Genomic DNA, 14,328 nt, shown 5'->3' on the forward strand with positions numbered 1-14,328 from the left:
TTTGAGTGGCAAATTCCAAAACACCGAAGCTGAAGGTCACAGTCCTCATCAAGGACTCTCCATGTGAGATAGAGATCGACACCGGGTCATCACTGACCATCATGCCGTGGTCTACCCTAAAGCAGGCTATCCCTAGCCTAAAGAAGAAGCATCTTCGCACCCCTGACATCCGCCTACGCGATTACCAGGGAAACCGGGTCCCCATCGTGGGCCAAGGCACCTTCCAGGTGAAGTTCAACAGTTCAGAGGGAAACTCCAGTGACAGTAGTCAGCGGCAACCTGCAGAGCCTCCTAGGGCTAGATTGGTTCCAAGCCCTGGGCCTAGAAGTGACCGGTATCAACACCTTAAGGAGTTCAAGGATGTCTTCAGCACCGGTCTGGGTAAGTATGTTGGGACTCCAATTTCCTTCAGTTTGGACCGCAACATAGCCTCAATAAGACTAAAACCCAGGAGAGTACCTTTTGCTCTCTGCCCCAATTGCCAGGGAAATTGACAAGCTCGTAGGCCAGGGAATCCTAGAGTCGGTCGATCATGCATGCTGGGAGACCCCTACAGTGACACCTGTCAAATCTGATGGGTCTGTCTGCATCTGCGTGGACTACAAGTGCACAATAAATAAAGCGCTACAACAAAGCACCTACCCTGTACCTATTGTACAGCACCTACTTCATTCACTAGGCCCCGGACATTTTTTTGCAAAATTGGACATGGCACACGCATACCAACAATTGCCTGTAGATGGCGCTATGGCGGAGGCCCAAACCATTGTGACACACGGGTGCATTCAAATGTCACCGCCTGCAATTTGGCGTTAGTATCGCCCCTGGACTGTTCCAAAGTGTCATGGAACGGCTTTTGCAGGGGATTCCAGGAGTCGTCCCCTATTTCGACAACATCTTGGTATCTGTTGCAAACGAGGCGCAACTTTTGAAATTTGTACAAACAGTTTTGGCTCGAATTAGAGACAAAGGCCTCCTTCTCAAAAAAGAAAAATGCCAAATTAACATGCCAAGGGTTGAATTCCTAGGGTACCTAATCAATGGTTCTGGGATTCACCCAACCACACAAAAAATTAAAGCTATTCAGGACGCCCCCCACACCTCGCAATCAAACTGAGCTGCAGGCTTGCCTCGGGCTCCTTAATTTCTACAGCGTCTTTCTCAAACAGAAAGCCAATGTTGCTGTGCCCTTGCACCGTCTCATGGCTAAGAACGCAAAGTGCTCCTGGGGCAGAGCTGAGGCTGCCGCATTTACCGTGGTAAAAAAACTCCTGTCAGCGGACTCCTTTCTAGTACAATACAGCCAGACCCTGCTATTAGTGCTGACCTGTGACGCTTCCCCATTCGGCGTTGGTGCCGTCCTCAGCCACCGCATACCTAACGGAACCAAAGCCCCTATTGCATTTTACTCCAGGACCTTGTCCACCGCAGAGTGGACCTACAGCCAGCTGGACCGTGAGGCTTTGGCTGCAGTGGCCAGAGAAGAGAGGTTCCATGAGTATCTATATGGCCGGGAATTCAAACTGGTTACGGACCACAAGCTGTTGTTGGGCTTACTGGCTGGGGACCGACCTATCCCAGTGTTGTTATCACCTTGCATGACCAGGTGGACCATCTTCTTAGCTGCCTACTCCTACCGCCTCATCCACCGACCAGGTTCCACTTTGGGGCACACTGATGCGTTAAGACACTGCCCGCTGCCGGAACTTCTCACTGACCCTACCCCTGAGACGCCAGTCCTCCTCATTGACTGCCTTGAAACTGGCCCTGTCTCATCCAGCGATGTTGCCCGTCACTCTGCAAAGGACTCCACCATCAAGCAAATTTTAAACTGGGTGTGGAGGGGGTGGCCCAAGGGGCCTGTTGGGGTTGATTTCAAAATGTATTTTACCAAATGAGATGAGTTATCGGTTATTAATGGCTGTTTACTGTGGGGGTTCTGGGTCTTTGTTCCACCCAAACTGTGCATTGCAGTATTAGAGGCTTTACATGTAGGGCATCCTGGAATTGTCAGGATGAAGTTTTTGACTAGGAGTTATGTGTGGTGGCCTAACATGGACAGGGAGATCGAAAAAGGGGATTCGGTATACGCCAACAACTACGCCGGGGGAACTCTGTGGATTCCTGCCACAGTGATAGGCATCACCGGCCCTCGCTCTTACCTCCTAGAGCTTGAGGATGGTAGAAATTGGAGAAGGTATATTGACCAACTCCGTGGCCACCTCTCCAACTCCACTGTTAGACAACCAGAGGTAACTCCTGCACTAGTTAGCCAAAGCCCTACCCAAATGGAGCAAACACTCACTCCTTCCACGGCCAGCTCAAGCCCGAGGGTACCAGGAAAGTTATCTGGTTATGTTGCAGGCCTGCAGCGAGCTCTGAGCGAACCGGCTCCAGAAGCTCCAGCCGCGTCCTGTGAAAGGTTCCAGGAACTTCCACCAAGTGGAGCTGCGGAGCAAACAGGTCCGTCCGACCTGTCCAAGGAAACCTCTCCTACTGAACTGCGCAGGTCAGGCAGAGCTACCCAAAAGCCCGCCTACCTGTGTGACTATGTAACAAGTAGGATTGTTCCATCCAAGAGGGGAGGGGTGTTAGATACTTGTTCTAACTACAGTGGTTTCCACCAAGGTCCTCTGTTCTGGCGGGAACAGAGGTTTAATCCTATTGGTTGAAGGGTCTGACAGCTCCCTATAAAAGGGCTGCTGTCAGACTCAACCTTCACTGGATTGTTCTCACTTGTTGTACTTAATAAAGAGCTGTTGTTACCATTAAGCCTGTGTGTGCCTATCCATTACACAATCTAACACACCTCATTTTACAAGTTGGCCATGTCCACCCAGTCATATGACTGCCAAGCCACTCCCACTCAGTCACATGGCCAGCAAGCCACTCCCACGAAGCAGGCCACACCTAAAGAAGAGGTTCTAAAAAAAATTGAAACCCACCACTGATCTGAATCTAAATCATGTGAGCATGGGGATGCTGCACATGTCAATAGTATGAAAAATGGTCATAAGTCACTTTTTCAGGGCCATTGTAACTTTGAACTGTCACTAAATCAACTGTTGTAAATTGTGGACTACCTGTATTACAAGTCAAAATATAGCAGTCAAGTTTTGGTTGTGCAAGGAGCAAGGAAAATTAAATGCTAAAATACTTAGCTGTTAAAGTAAACCCATTAGGCTGCCTTTGCTGTTCACACATAGTATTTATTATGAGACATATCATGACAGCTTTAACATCAACTTGAGATTATTATGACAAATCCATTTGGGCAAAGGTAATAAGTGAGTCATCACCTGACGAACAGCTTGTCACTGACATTGGCTATTATTTATCACCAAAACTTATTACTGGGCCTGCCATGCTATTTGGCGGCCATCTTGGTTGCTTCTCTTCTAGAAACATAGGGCCAGTTTATCCTTGAAACAAAAAGAATAAACACAAGCATGCAAGTAATATCTGTAGTATTCTGGATTTCAACTTTGGCTGTGTCAGCCTCTGGTATCTTCATTATGTGGACCCTGAGAGCAGAGAATTAAAATTTGAGTCCAGCAGGAGGCAGCAGATGATACCAACATCTGAAAGTTACCCTCTGTGGAATGCGAATGAATAAAGAAAAGTACAGAACTGTATAAAAATATTGGAGCAGATGGTATTAGATTGCCCTCCAGTGGTGTATTTAAAAAATGCCGTCAAATGTTTGAAAATATTATTTTAATATTATATTTCTTTTTGAACAAAAACAAAAATATTTTAAAATCTCTCTGCTGATGTGCTTCAGTAGCACGTCAGACACGATTTTGAAGCAACCCTTCTGCCAACAAGTTAATATTTTAATAAGATTCCGCCTCCCCCCATAGTAGCCACCAGATGTCCAGAATCAATCAATATGTAGGTCACCTATTTTTCCCTTTTGGAATCTGGCTCACTCCATTGCACCCCTGGGTAAATTAAACCAGGATGGAATAGTGACTTTGCAGACATAATGTGAAAAAAATAAATTACTGAATAATTTTGACGTTACTTTGGTAAATTTTAATGCCACTCAGAAATGATTACAAATAACATGAAGATTCATTTTGAATCACCCCAAACCAGAAAAGACCTTAACATGCATATATTCAAACAGAATATTTATTATGCCATGACAAATAATATGACACCTCAATTAACTCTGTCTTGTTTATTCGGAAACCTATTCTAAGCTTTCATTTTATTTGCACTTTGTTAATGGATTTCAAAATTTTGGGATGGCCTTTGTAATGAAGTGGGACACAGTGGCTAAGACACTGAGCTTGTTGATCAGTTCAGCAGTTTGAATCCCTAGCGCCGCATAACAGAGTGAGTTCCTGTTACTTGTCCAGCTTCTGCCAACCTACCAGTTCGAAAGCATGTAAAAATGCAAGTAGAAAAATAGGGACCACCTTTGGTGGGAAGCTAACAGCATTCCGTGCGCCTTCAGCATTTAGTCATGCCGGCCACATGACCACAGAGACGTCTTCGGACAGCGCTGGCTCTTCGGCTTTATAACAGAGATGAGCACCACCCTCTAGAGTCGGGAATGACTAGCACATATGCATGAACCATTACCTTTAACTTTGTAATGAATTAGAACCAGTGTGTATTTATTTGTCCCATTGGAGTCTGTTTCTCTGTGAGTAGATTCTTAATACTTTTTCATCGACTTCGATGTGCACGTTTTAGACATATAGTTTAATGGACTTTTTAGATCTGATACATCTGGAAAGCGATGGAGAAAGAAATACAATATAACATTTAGTGTTGTGACAGGAATATTAATACTGAATATAGTTTAGACTTCTGTGGGGTGTGAAGGATTGGCTCTTCCACCAAGCACTGGGCTAGGATGGGTGTTGAGCTGTGTGGATGTTTGCCCGGGGAGGGGACTTTTGCTTTTAACTAGGTGTTATGGATGTAGTGGGCTGCCTAGAGTCATTTGATATGAGATAGGCAATCATATACGTAAATAAATAAATAAATAAATTACTGGAGTTACAGTAATGGGAAGCATGGCATGGGAAGCTCGACAGAATGAAGTGAAATAAGCTACAGATGAGGAAAAAATGCACAAAGGACAATGATTACTGCTGAAAATAAGGATCAGGGATATAATGTGTATATAGGGAAAAAAGATAATTGCAAGGAAATCGTCAAGGGATGATTGAGATTAAGAAATGCTATGAAGAGTGATTCTGATGGAAATAAAAATTGTCCTGGAAGTAGGTGAAGAGTGCTAAATAAGAAATTTCCAGGAAAGTAAATTTGAAAGCAATTCAATGTGTGCCTATTGAAATAATTGTGCGATTATGTATCTGAAACATAGAAAGATTCAATGTAAAAAACCGTGAGGGGTAAGTTTGTTAATGTGTCCCTTGGCAAAAAGAGACAATTAGCAAACTTTGGAGGTGCAACATGATTCTATGAGGGACAAAGATTGGACACAACAGTTTTGCACTTCAGCAAGTAAGTGTGGGGAAAAGTTCATTATACACTTCGTTGATTTACAAAAAATAGTGTCATAAACTGAAGAACAGGCGTGAATTTTCAAATATTTTGTAATAATATGAAGATGGATTACTGATTGCATTAAGAGCAGAATAGGATGGATGTAAAGCACATGTGAGACTAAATGGACTATGTAGCATTTAGCAGAGAATAAGGCACAGGTATCCTTATAAGTTTAACCCTTGATAATGAGAAAATGTATAAGGAATGCTGAAAGCGATAAGTGGTTGGGGACATGATGTAAGTTATTTTTGTACATAGATTATGCCATATTATTGGCTAAATATCTGAAGGATTTGCATGTAAAGGTTGGACAAATTGGGCAGTTAGGTGGATGCCACAGGTGTTGTGTTTGTGTATGGGGAGAGAGGGAACAACAGGAACAACTTGTGGCCTCCTGCCTGCTTCCCAATTGACTTTGTGGAAAGCAGGCAGGGAAGGTTGCAAATGATGATCACATGGCACAAGACACTACAAGTGTCCTAACAACCTGTTGCAAGCAATGATCGTAAAGCATCTGAATGTCAATAACATGACCACAGGAATGCTACAGTAGTCATAAATGCGAGGATCAGTCATTAAGTTACTATTTCAGCTCCACTGAAACTTTGAATCATTGCTGAACAATGCAGTCGTTAAGAGAATAGAAAACTGGCATATAATATGTTCCAAACAAAGAACAAAAAAATTACAATTTTACATTGGAGCAGTTGTGGAGAAAGTACTGATAGCACTGAGCAACAAGAATGAAATGACTGCAGAAATAATCCAGAACAGATGACAGTCTTATTTTCCAGCAACAGTTTACACTGCTAGTGTTCTGACCACTGCATTTTGCACCAATTGTGGTTACCAGGTTATGTTCAAAGGCATCTCTCCATTGCGTAGGCTACAGAAACCTGGCCTTATAGTGAGAGACGCAAGTGAGGGCTTTGGGGTCCAGTTTAGGATTGCAACTGGTGCATCAGCCTAAAACTTCCATGAAGGCCACCAGGCCACCTGTTCCTACAGGACCAACTGTCCTGGAGGAGTCTGTTGCATATTCCCCATTTCAGGGGGTGGGATGCAGGTCATTTCCTTTCTCTTCCTTTTGTTCTGCTGCCACTGCTACTCCCCTCTCAGGCATAGAATCTTTCAGTCTCTAAATAGATACTGTAGGAGAACAGCAGTCTGTTCTTTTACAATCAGATTTTATTAGAAGTCATGTCCTTTCGTGAGCTTTTAATAAAATTGGTTAGTTGCTACCAGAGTTCTGATTTTTCAGGCCCTAAAGTAATGTACTGAAATTTTATGGGGAAGATATCGGGGTAACCGAAGAAGAAATGGGTTTTATGAAATAACTAAAACTTAGTTTTTAAAACAGGTTTAATTATGTCTACAAATAAGCTTAGCCCAGTCTTAAAGTTATTCTCTAAGAAAAGATATCTTAAACATTTTAAAAAGAATATAAACATAAAACATGATAAACATAAAAAGAATGAAAAATATTCAATAATAAAACACGGCAAATAAACACAGTTTGTGCCATCAAGGGGGTTGTAATTAGTCAACAAATTCTCCTGCATATAAAATTCTACATCAGTGTCTAAAAAAGTATTTAAGCTTTAAACTAAGAAAAAAATCACATAGTTAACACTACCAAGAATTATTAAGTATAACAAATTAGGTCAATGTGAGGAATCTCTGTAGGTAAATGGATTCATTTGGATGCTCCCTTGCATGGCCAAACTCTTGCACCCAGAAGTGACTTTTGTTAGATTGGGTAATGGATAGGCACACACAGGCTTAATGGTAACAACAGCTCTTTATTAAGTACAACAAATGAGAACAATCCAGCGAAGGTTGAGTCTAAAGCAGCCCTTTTATAGGGAGCTGTCAGACCCTTCGACCAATAGGATTAAACCTCTGTTCCCGCCGGAACAGAGGACCTTGGTGGAAACCACTGTAGTTAGAACAAGTATCTAACACCCCTCCCCTCTTGGATGGAACAATCCTACTTGTTACATAGTCACGCAGGTAGGCGGGCTTTGGGTAGCTCTGCCTGACCTGCGCAGTTCAGTAGGAGGGGTTTCGTTGGACAGGTCGGACGGACCTGTTTGCACTGCAGCTCCGCTTGGTGGAAGCTCCTGGAAACTTTCACAGGCCACGGCTGGGGCTTCTGGAGCTGGTTCGCTTGGAGTTCGCTGTGGACCTGCAACAAAACCAGGTAAGTTTCCTGGTACCCTCGGGCTTGAGCTGACTGGGGAAGGAGTGAGCATTTGCTCTGTTTGTGTAGGGCTTTGGCTAACTCATGCAGGAGTTACCTCTGGTTGTCTACGATTGGAGTTGGAGATTCCTACCGTCCTCAAGTTCTAGGAGGTAAGAGTGAGGCCGGTGATGCCTATCACTGTGGCAGGAATCCACAGAGTTCCCCCAGCATAGTTGTGGGTGTATACCGAATCCCCCACGCTAAATGTCCGAATCTTGCTTGCGGAGTCTGGGGGCGATGAGGCAGAATAATTGGGATGTAGCCAGTCTAAGTGGGACCTTAGCCGGTGACCCATGAGAAGCTCGGAGGGGCTTCTCCCTGTAGTGGCACTGGGTGTGATGTGCTGAATTAGCAAATAGTGGTCAACCTGTGTTTGCCAATCACCCGGGCCTATCCTAGAGAGGGCCTCTTTTGCAGATCTCACCATTCTCTCTGCCTGACCATTGGAGGCCGGATAGAATGGTGTGACAAGGGCATGCCTGATTCCCTGAGCTGCTAGGAAGGTCTCAAATTGCATGGTCGTGAATTGGGGCCCATTGTCAGAGACCAAGACGTCAGGCAGGCCGTGCATGGAGAAAAGTCTCCGTAGCACCTAGATGACCGCTTCTGCCATAGTGGAGGTCATCAGGACCTCTAACCATTTCAAGTAGGCATCCACAACTACAAGAAATGTCTGGCCATGAACTGGGCCAGCAAAGTCAATGTGTACCCTATACCAGTGATGGCGAAGCTATGGCACGCGTGCCATAGGTGGCACGCGGAGCCATTTGTCAGGGCACGCAAGGCGCTGCCCTGTCAGCTGGCCAGCATGCATGCACGGGCCAGCTGAGTTCACCTTTTTTAAAAGCCATTTTTTGCCCTCCCTAGGCTCCAGAGGCTTTATAGGAGCCTGGGGAGGGCAAAAAGAGCCTCCCCACCCCCCACAGAGGCCCTCCGGAGGCTTCATGAGCTTCCCTGAAGCCTCCGGAGCGCAAAAAACCGGCCCTACAGGCAAACCGGAAGTTCGGGAACTGACTTCCGGTTTGCTCGGAGGGTCATTTTGACTGCTTTGGAGGCTTCAGGGAAGCCTCCTGAAGGTCCCTGAAGGCTCCAGAGGGCTTCCAGAGGGCGGGGGAGGCTGTTTTCACCCTCCCCATGCTCCTATAAAGCCTCTGCAGCTTGGGGAGGGTGAAAAAAGCATGCAAAAATAGGGGGGTTGCACCTGTAGTGTGCGCATGTACCTGGGAGGTCGCACATTGCATTATGGGTGCGGCACGCCTGCACACGACCCCTCTGTGCTCCCCCCACTTATGGCACGCAAGCAAAAAAAGGTTTGCCATCGCTGCCCTATACCATGGTGCTTGAGGTCGCTCCCATTCCTTAGCAGGTGCCTCTAGGGGAGCTGGTCTGGACTCCTGGCATGGTGTGCAGGTAGCCAGCCATTCTTTGATCTCCCTGTCCATGTTAGGCCACCACACGTAACTCCTAGCCAAAGACTTCATCCTGACAATTCCAGGATGCCCTAGGTGTAAAGCCTCTAATACTGCAATACACAGTTTGGGTGGAACAACGATATGGTCCCCCTACAGTAAATAGCCATTAATAACCGATAACTCATCACATTTGGTAAAATACATTTTGAAATCAACCCCAACAGGCCCCTTGGGCCACCCCCTCCACACCCAGTTCAAAAATTGCTTGATGGTGGAGTCCTTTGCAGAGTGACGGGGAATGTCACTGGATGAGATAGGGCCAGTTTCAAGGCAGTCAATGAGGAGGACTGGCATCTCAGGGGTTTGGTCAGCGAGAAGTTCTGGCAGCGGGCAGTGGCTTAATGCGTTAGCGTGCCCCAAAGTAGAACCTGGTCGGTGGATGAAGCGGTAGGAGTAGGCAGCTAAGAAGATGGCCCATCTGGTCATGCGAGATGATAATGACACTGGGGTAGGTCGGTCCCCAGCCAGTAAGCCCAACAGCAGCTTGTGGTCCGTAACCAGTTTGAAGTCCTGGCCATATAGATACTCATGGAACCTCTTTACTCCGGCCACTGCAGCCAAAGCCTCATGGTCCAGCTGGCTATAGTTCCGCTCTGTGGTGGACAAGGTCCTGGAGTAAAATGCAATAGGGGCTTCGATTCCATTGGGCATGCAGTGGCTGAGGATGGCGCCGACGCCAAATGGGGAAGCCTCGCAGGTCAGCACCAATAGCAGGGTCTGGCTGTATTGTAGTAGAAAGGAGTCCACCTGACAGGAATCGTTTCACCACGGCAAATGTGACAGCCTCGGCTCTGCCCCAGGACCACTTCGCATTCTTAGCCAGGAGGCGGTGTAAAGGCTCAGCAACAGTGGCTTTCTGTTTGAGAAAGACGCTGTAGAAATTAAGGAGCCCGAGGAACGCCTGCAGCTCGGTTTGATTGCGAGGTGTGGGGGCGTCCTGAATAGCTTTAATTTTTTGTGTGGTCGGGTGACTCCCAGAACCATTGATTAGGTACCCTAGGAATTCTACCCTTGGCATGTTAATTTGGCATTTCTCTTTTTTGAGACGGAGGCCTTTGTCTCTAATTCAAGCCAAAACTGTTCGTACACGTTTCAAAAGTTGTGCCTCATTTGCAGCCGATACCAAGATGTCATCAAAATAGGGGACAACACCTGGAATCCCCTGCAAAAGCCATTCCATGATGCTTTGGAACAGTCCAGGGGTGATACTAATGCCGAATTGCAGGCGGTGACATTTGAATGCACTTATGTGCGTCACAATGGTTTGGGCCTCCGCCATAGTGCCATCTACAGGCAATTGTTGGTATGCCTGTGCCATGTCCAATTTTGCAAAAAAAATTCTGGGGCCTAGTGAATGAAGTAGGTGCTGTACAATAGGTACAGGGTAGGCGTTTGTTGTTGCGCTTTATTTATTGTGCACTTGTAGTCCACGCAGATGCAGACAGACCCATCAGATTTGACAGGTATCACTATAGGGGTCTCCCAGCTTGTGTGATCAACCAGCTCTAGGTTTCCCTGGCCTACAAGCTTGTCAATTTCCCTGTCAATTTTGGGGCGGAGAGCAAAAGGTACTCTCCATGCCGGTGAATGTGCTTGGATGGCTTGGGGGCATAATGGGTCCTCAGCGTTTGCTGGAGCATGGACTAGGCGACTGATTGCAGCGGTGTCGGCTCAGAGAGGTTTTTCACCATCTCAAACACTTCCCAGCCACAGTATCCGAGGAACATGTTCTTCTTGCGGCCTTCAGAAAGGCCCATGAAGTCGTTTGCTTCGAGGAAGCAGTCAAATCATAGCATGTATATATCCCAGTGCTCAGTGACTGGGTCATACGGAGTCGGTGGGGTGTGCATGTCCATTTTGTGTTCTGAGGGCGTTTTGGAATCTGCTGCTCAAAAATGACTGCTCAAAGCCACGCTGAGTTCTGGGCTGGATGTACTTGCTGGATTGCTACTCTCTTTTTTGGTTCGCCTAGTTGCCTTCCAAACTCACCTTCGTCGCCAGTGTTAGATTGGGTAATGGATAGGCACACACAGGCTTAACGGTAACAACAGCTCTTTATTAAGTACAACAAGTGAGAACAATCCAGTGAAGGTTGAGTCTGACAGCAGCCCTTTTATAGGGAGCTGTCAGACCCTTCGAACAATACAATTAAACCTCTGTTCCTAGCGGAACAGAGGACCTTGGTAGAAACCACTGTAGTTAGAGCAAGTATCTAACAACTTTGATTGACATGCATCAAAGCTCTGCTCACTGTCCAAATGGTAGAAGCTTTTGTATCACTTTGTGCCCAGATAGAGCAGTCCTGGTGGCTCCTAGGATCATATATTTCTCTCTTTCTCTCTTCTCTTTTTTTCTGGGTCATATAATATATGTGGGTATATGATATATAATTTTGGATTTATTTATTTATTTTGTCATGTTTGTGTAATGTATATTGGAGGTGGTGACCCTTTGAGAGCTATATGCTGATAATCTGGCATTGCCTGGGTATTTCTTTACAGGAGGAAAATGTCCGGACCAGGGGTGTATTCCAGCAGGCACTACTGCCGGTTCACTCATGTGCACACTTTGCGCATGCGTGTGCTGTGTGCGCATGCACAGTGCAATTAAAATTGTTCTGCGCATGCACAGAACTGAAAAACAAGATGGGGGTGCCACTGGCACCACCTGGGGAACCGGTTCAGGGGCATGACAGGCCTGGGTCACTGCCGGTTCCAGCGACCCAGGCCACCAAACCACTACTGGTTCGGCCGAACCAGTCTGAACTGGTAGGAAGCCATCACTGGTCTGGACCAAACGTAATTTCTAATGTTGGATTTTCTCCCTTACCAGAGGGAGCCCCCTTGTGTAATGGCTACTGTGAAGCAGTTACCATGGCAACGCCGCTGTGCTGTACAGTAGAAGTCAGTAAGGCAGCATGGCACAAGATGCTGTATCTTAACAGAACACACACTCCGAGGAGTGTTAGGGTGTCTTACCCCCACAGTACTTTTCTCCAGAGAGTAAGTCATCTGTTCAAGTTTGGTTGAAATAGCTCAAGGCGTTCCAAAGTAATTCTGGAACACAGACACAAACACACACAGCTCTGTGTGTGTGTGTGTGTATGTATGTATGTTTTCGTAGATTTTCACGGGTGTAGGTATGCTGGTCTTGTTGTATTCGGGTCTTTTCCTGTGTAAGACAAACTCAATCTTACACGGGAAAAGACCCGAATACAACAAGACCAGCATATAGATATATACGATATACAGACAGATAGATAGATATACATTCAAAGTGACAATAAAGTTATTCTAAGTTCTAAGTTCCCCCTCCCCAAACCCTCATTCAATCCAAGGGATGTGCTGTGCCATTTGTATTTTTATTTGTTGAGTTGGTTCTTTTAAGTTTAACAATGAGGAGAAGCAAACAAACAGGCAGTTCAATAGATTCTCTTCTGGTGCTGGTGAAAGAAATGGCTCTTCTTCCTTCCTTCCTTCCTTCCTTCCTTCCTTCCTTCCTTCCTTCCTTCCTTCCTTCCTTCCTTCCTTCCTTCCTTCCCTCCCTCCCTCCTTCCTTCCTTCCTTTTCCTTTCCTATTTTTCTTTCTTTCTCTTTCTTTCCTTCCTTCCTTTTTTTTGCCCACCGCTAATGCTAAAAATCGCACGTTTGGAAATTGTCTCTGGAGTTTCTCAGCTATCCAGGTTGTCCCAAAGGTGCTTTTTCAAGAGACAACTGGATTTTCACCATTTTTCTTTGAAAACATTTCGCTTCTCATCCAAGAAGCTTCTTCAATTCTGACTGGATGGCGAGGGAATGTCAGAGCTGAAGAAGCTTCTTGGATGAGAAGTAAAACATCTTCAAAGAAAAACAAAGAAAGTCCAGTTGCCTCTTGAAAAAGCACCTTTGCGTCACATCTGGAAAGTTTCGGCCCACTGTCAACCCAAACCCAGTTTGGGGGAGGGGGGAGATTGCAGAATAGCGGAGATAAGAGGATTTAATCGTTCATATGTGCGACTCTGTGGTGGGGGAAAATATAATTAGAACCCGTGTTTGAGAAAAATGCTGTCATTAACACGACAAACTTGTGAAAACCTTATTTTTCACAAGCTTATATGATCTCTAAAAACTGGAGAATGCGGGCATCGATCCCGCTACCTCTCGCATGCTAAGCGAGCGCTCTACCATTTGAGCTAATTCCCCTTCGAAGCGGAAGGGTTGAACTTGCTTAGAAATGCCATTTTAACTGACCGACAGATTTCTAACTCCTCCCCTATCTATTAAAGAAGTCGTTGTTGTCAGGCAGTTCTAGTTTTTTAATTTTATGACGTTAATTTGGACTCTTATGTTGTCCAATAGGACAGCACGTTCGTTAGTAAATAGCGCCGTGGGAGGAGGCACTTCAGCTCTGCCCCCCGTGACTTGCAATTGGACTGAGCCTAAAACTATTGGCTGCCATTGGTTTCTTTTTAAACGGAATGGGACTTAGTAGTTGGGCGATCTGAAAGTCTTTCAAACTGATGTAAAGTTGTTGCTAAGGCGTGACGGTGGGAAGCCGGAGTCACCCATCCGAATACGCTGATTGGGCTAAATGAAGCCGTGACCCCGGCCTTTATCCCTTTGTTACCCAATAGTAATTCGGTTCCCTTATGATCGACTATGCTCTTGAACCAATAGAAAATAGAATGTTTTGCCACTGTCCAATAGAAAAAAATACTGCTGGGCGAAGGCGTGAACTGTGGAGGGTTGATTGGCAGGAATGGGGGGACGGAGACAGGAGGGTTCGAAGAAGCCGATATGACCGCCATCTTGAGGAGTCGATGATGGTAGGGAGCCGCAGTTTTCCCGCCTGAGTGCGGCAAGGGGGTTGGCTTGCCCGAGCGGGAGATCTCTTCGCTGAAGTGAGGGCTCCGGGAGTTCATCTGCCTTCGGGTAGGAGTTTGCGGCCTCCCTTCCTTCGTAGGCCCAGGACAGGGGGGAGCGGGGCGGGGGTGGCGGCGGTGGCGATGGTGGCTTGCTTCGTTGAAGAAACGCGTCGGCCGCAGGAAGCATCAGGAAGGCGGTCCTGAAGGAACCGGAGCTGGGAGGCCGGCTCAGCCTT

At 46.1% G+C, this 14,328-nt stretch overlaps 1 protein-coding gene across 7 annotated transcripts in view; it reads left to right on the forward strand.

Moving 5' to 3' along the window:
* Positions 1-13,995: 13,995 nt before the first annotated feature.
* The window catches only part of PPP6R3 (protein phosphatase 6 regulatory subunit 3), a 67,346-nt gene continuing 67,013 nt past the window's right edge, over positions 13,996-14,328 (forward strand). For all 7 annotated transcript variants that reach the window (XM_081934120.1, XM_081934121.1, XM_081934123.1 and 4 more), the window contains exon 1: positions 13,996-14,159. The gene's annotated coding sequence lies outside the window, so the exon portion shown is untranslated. The remainder of the gene's footprint in view (positions 14,160-14,328) is intronic.

This window comes from Natrix helvetica, assembly GCF_964273705.1.
Source record: "Natrix helvetica genome assembly, chromosome: 1".
NCBI classification, from domain to species: Eukaryota; Metazoa; Chordata; class Lepidosauria; order Squamata; family Natricidae; genus Natrix; species Natrix helvetica.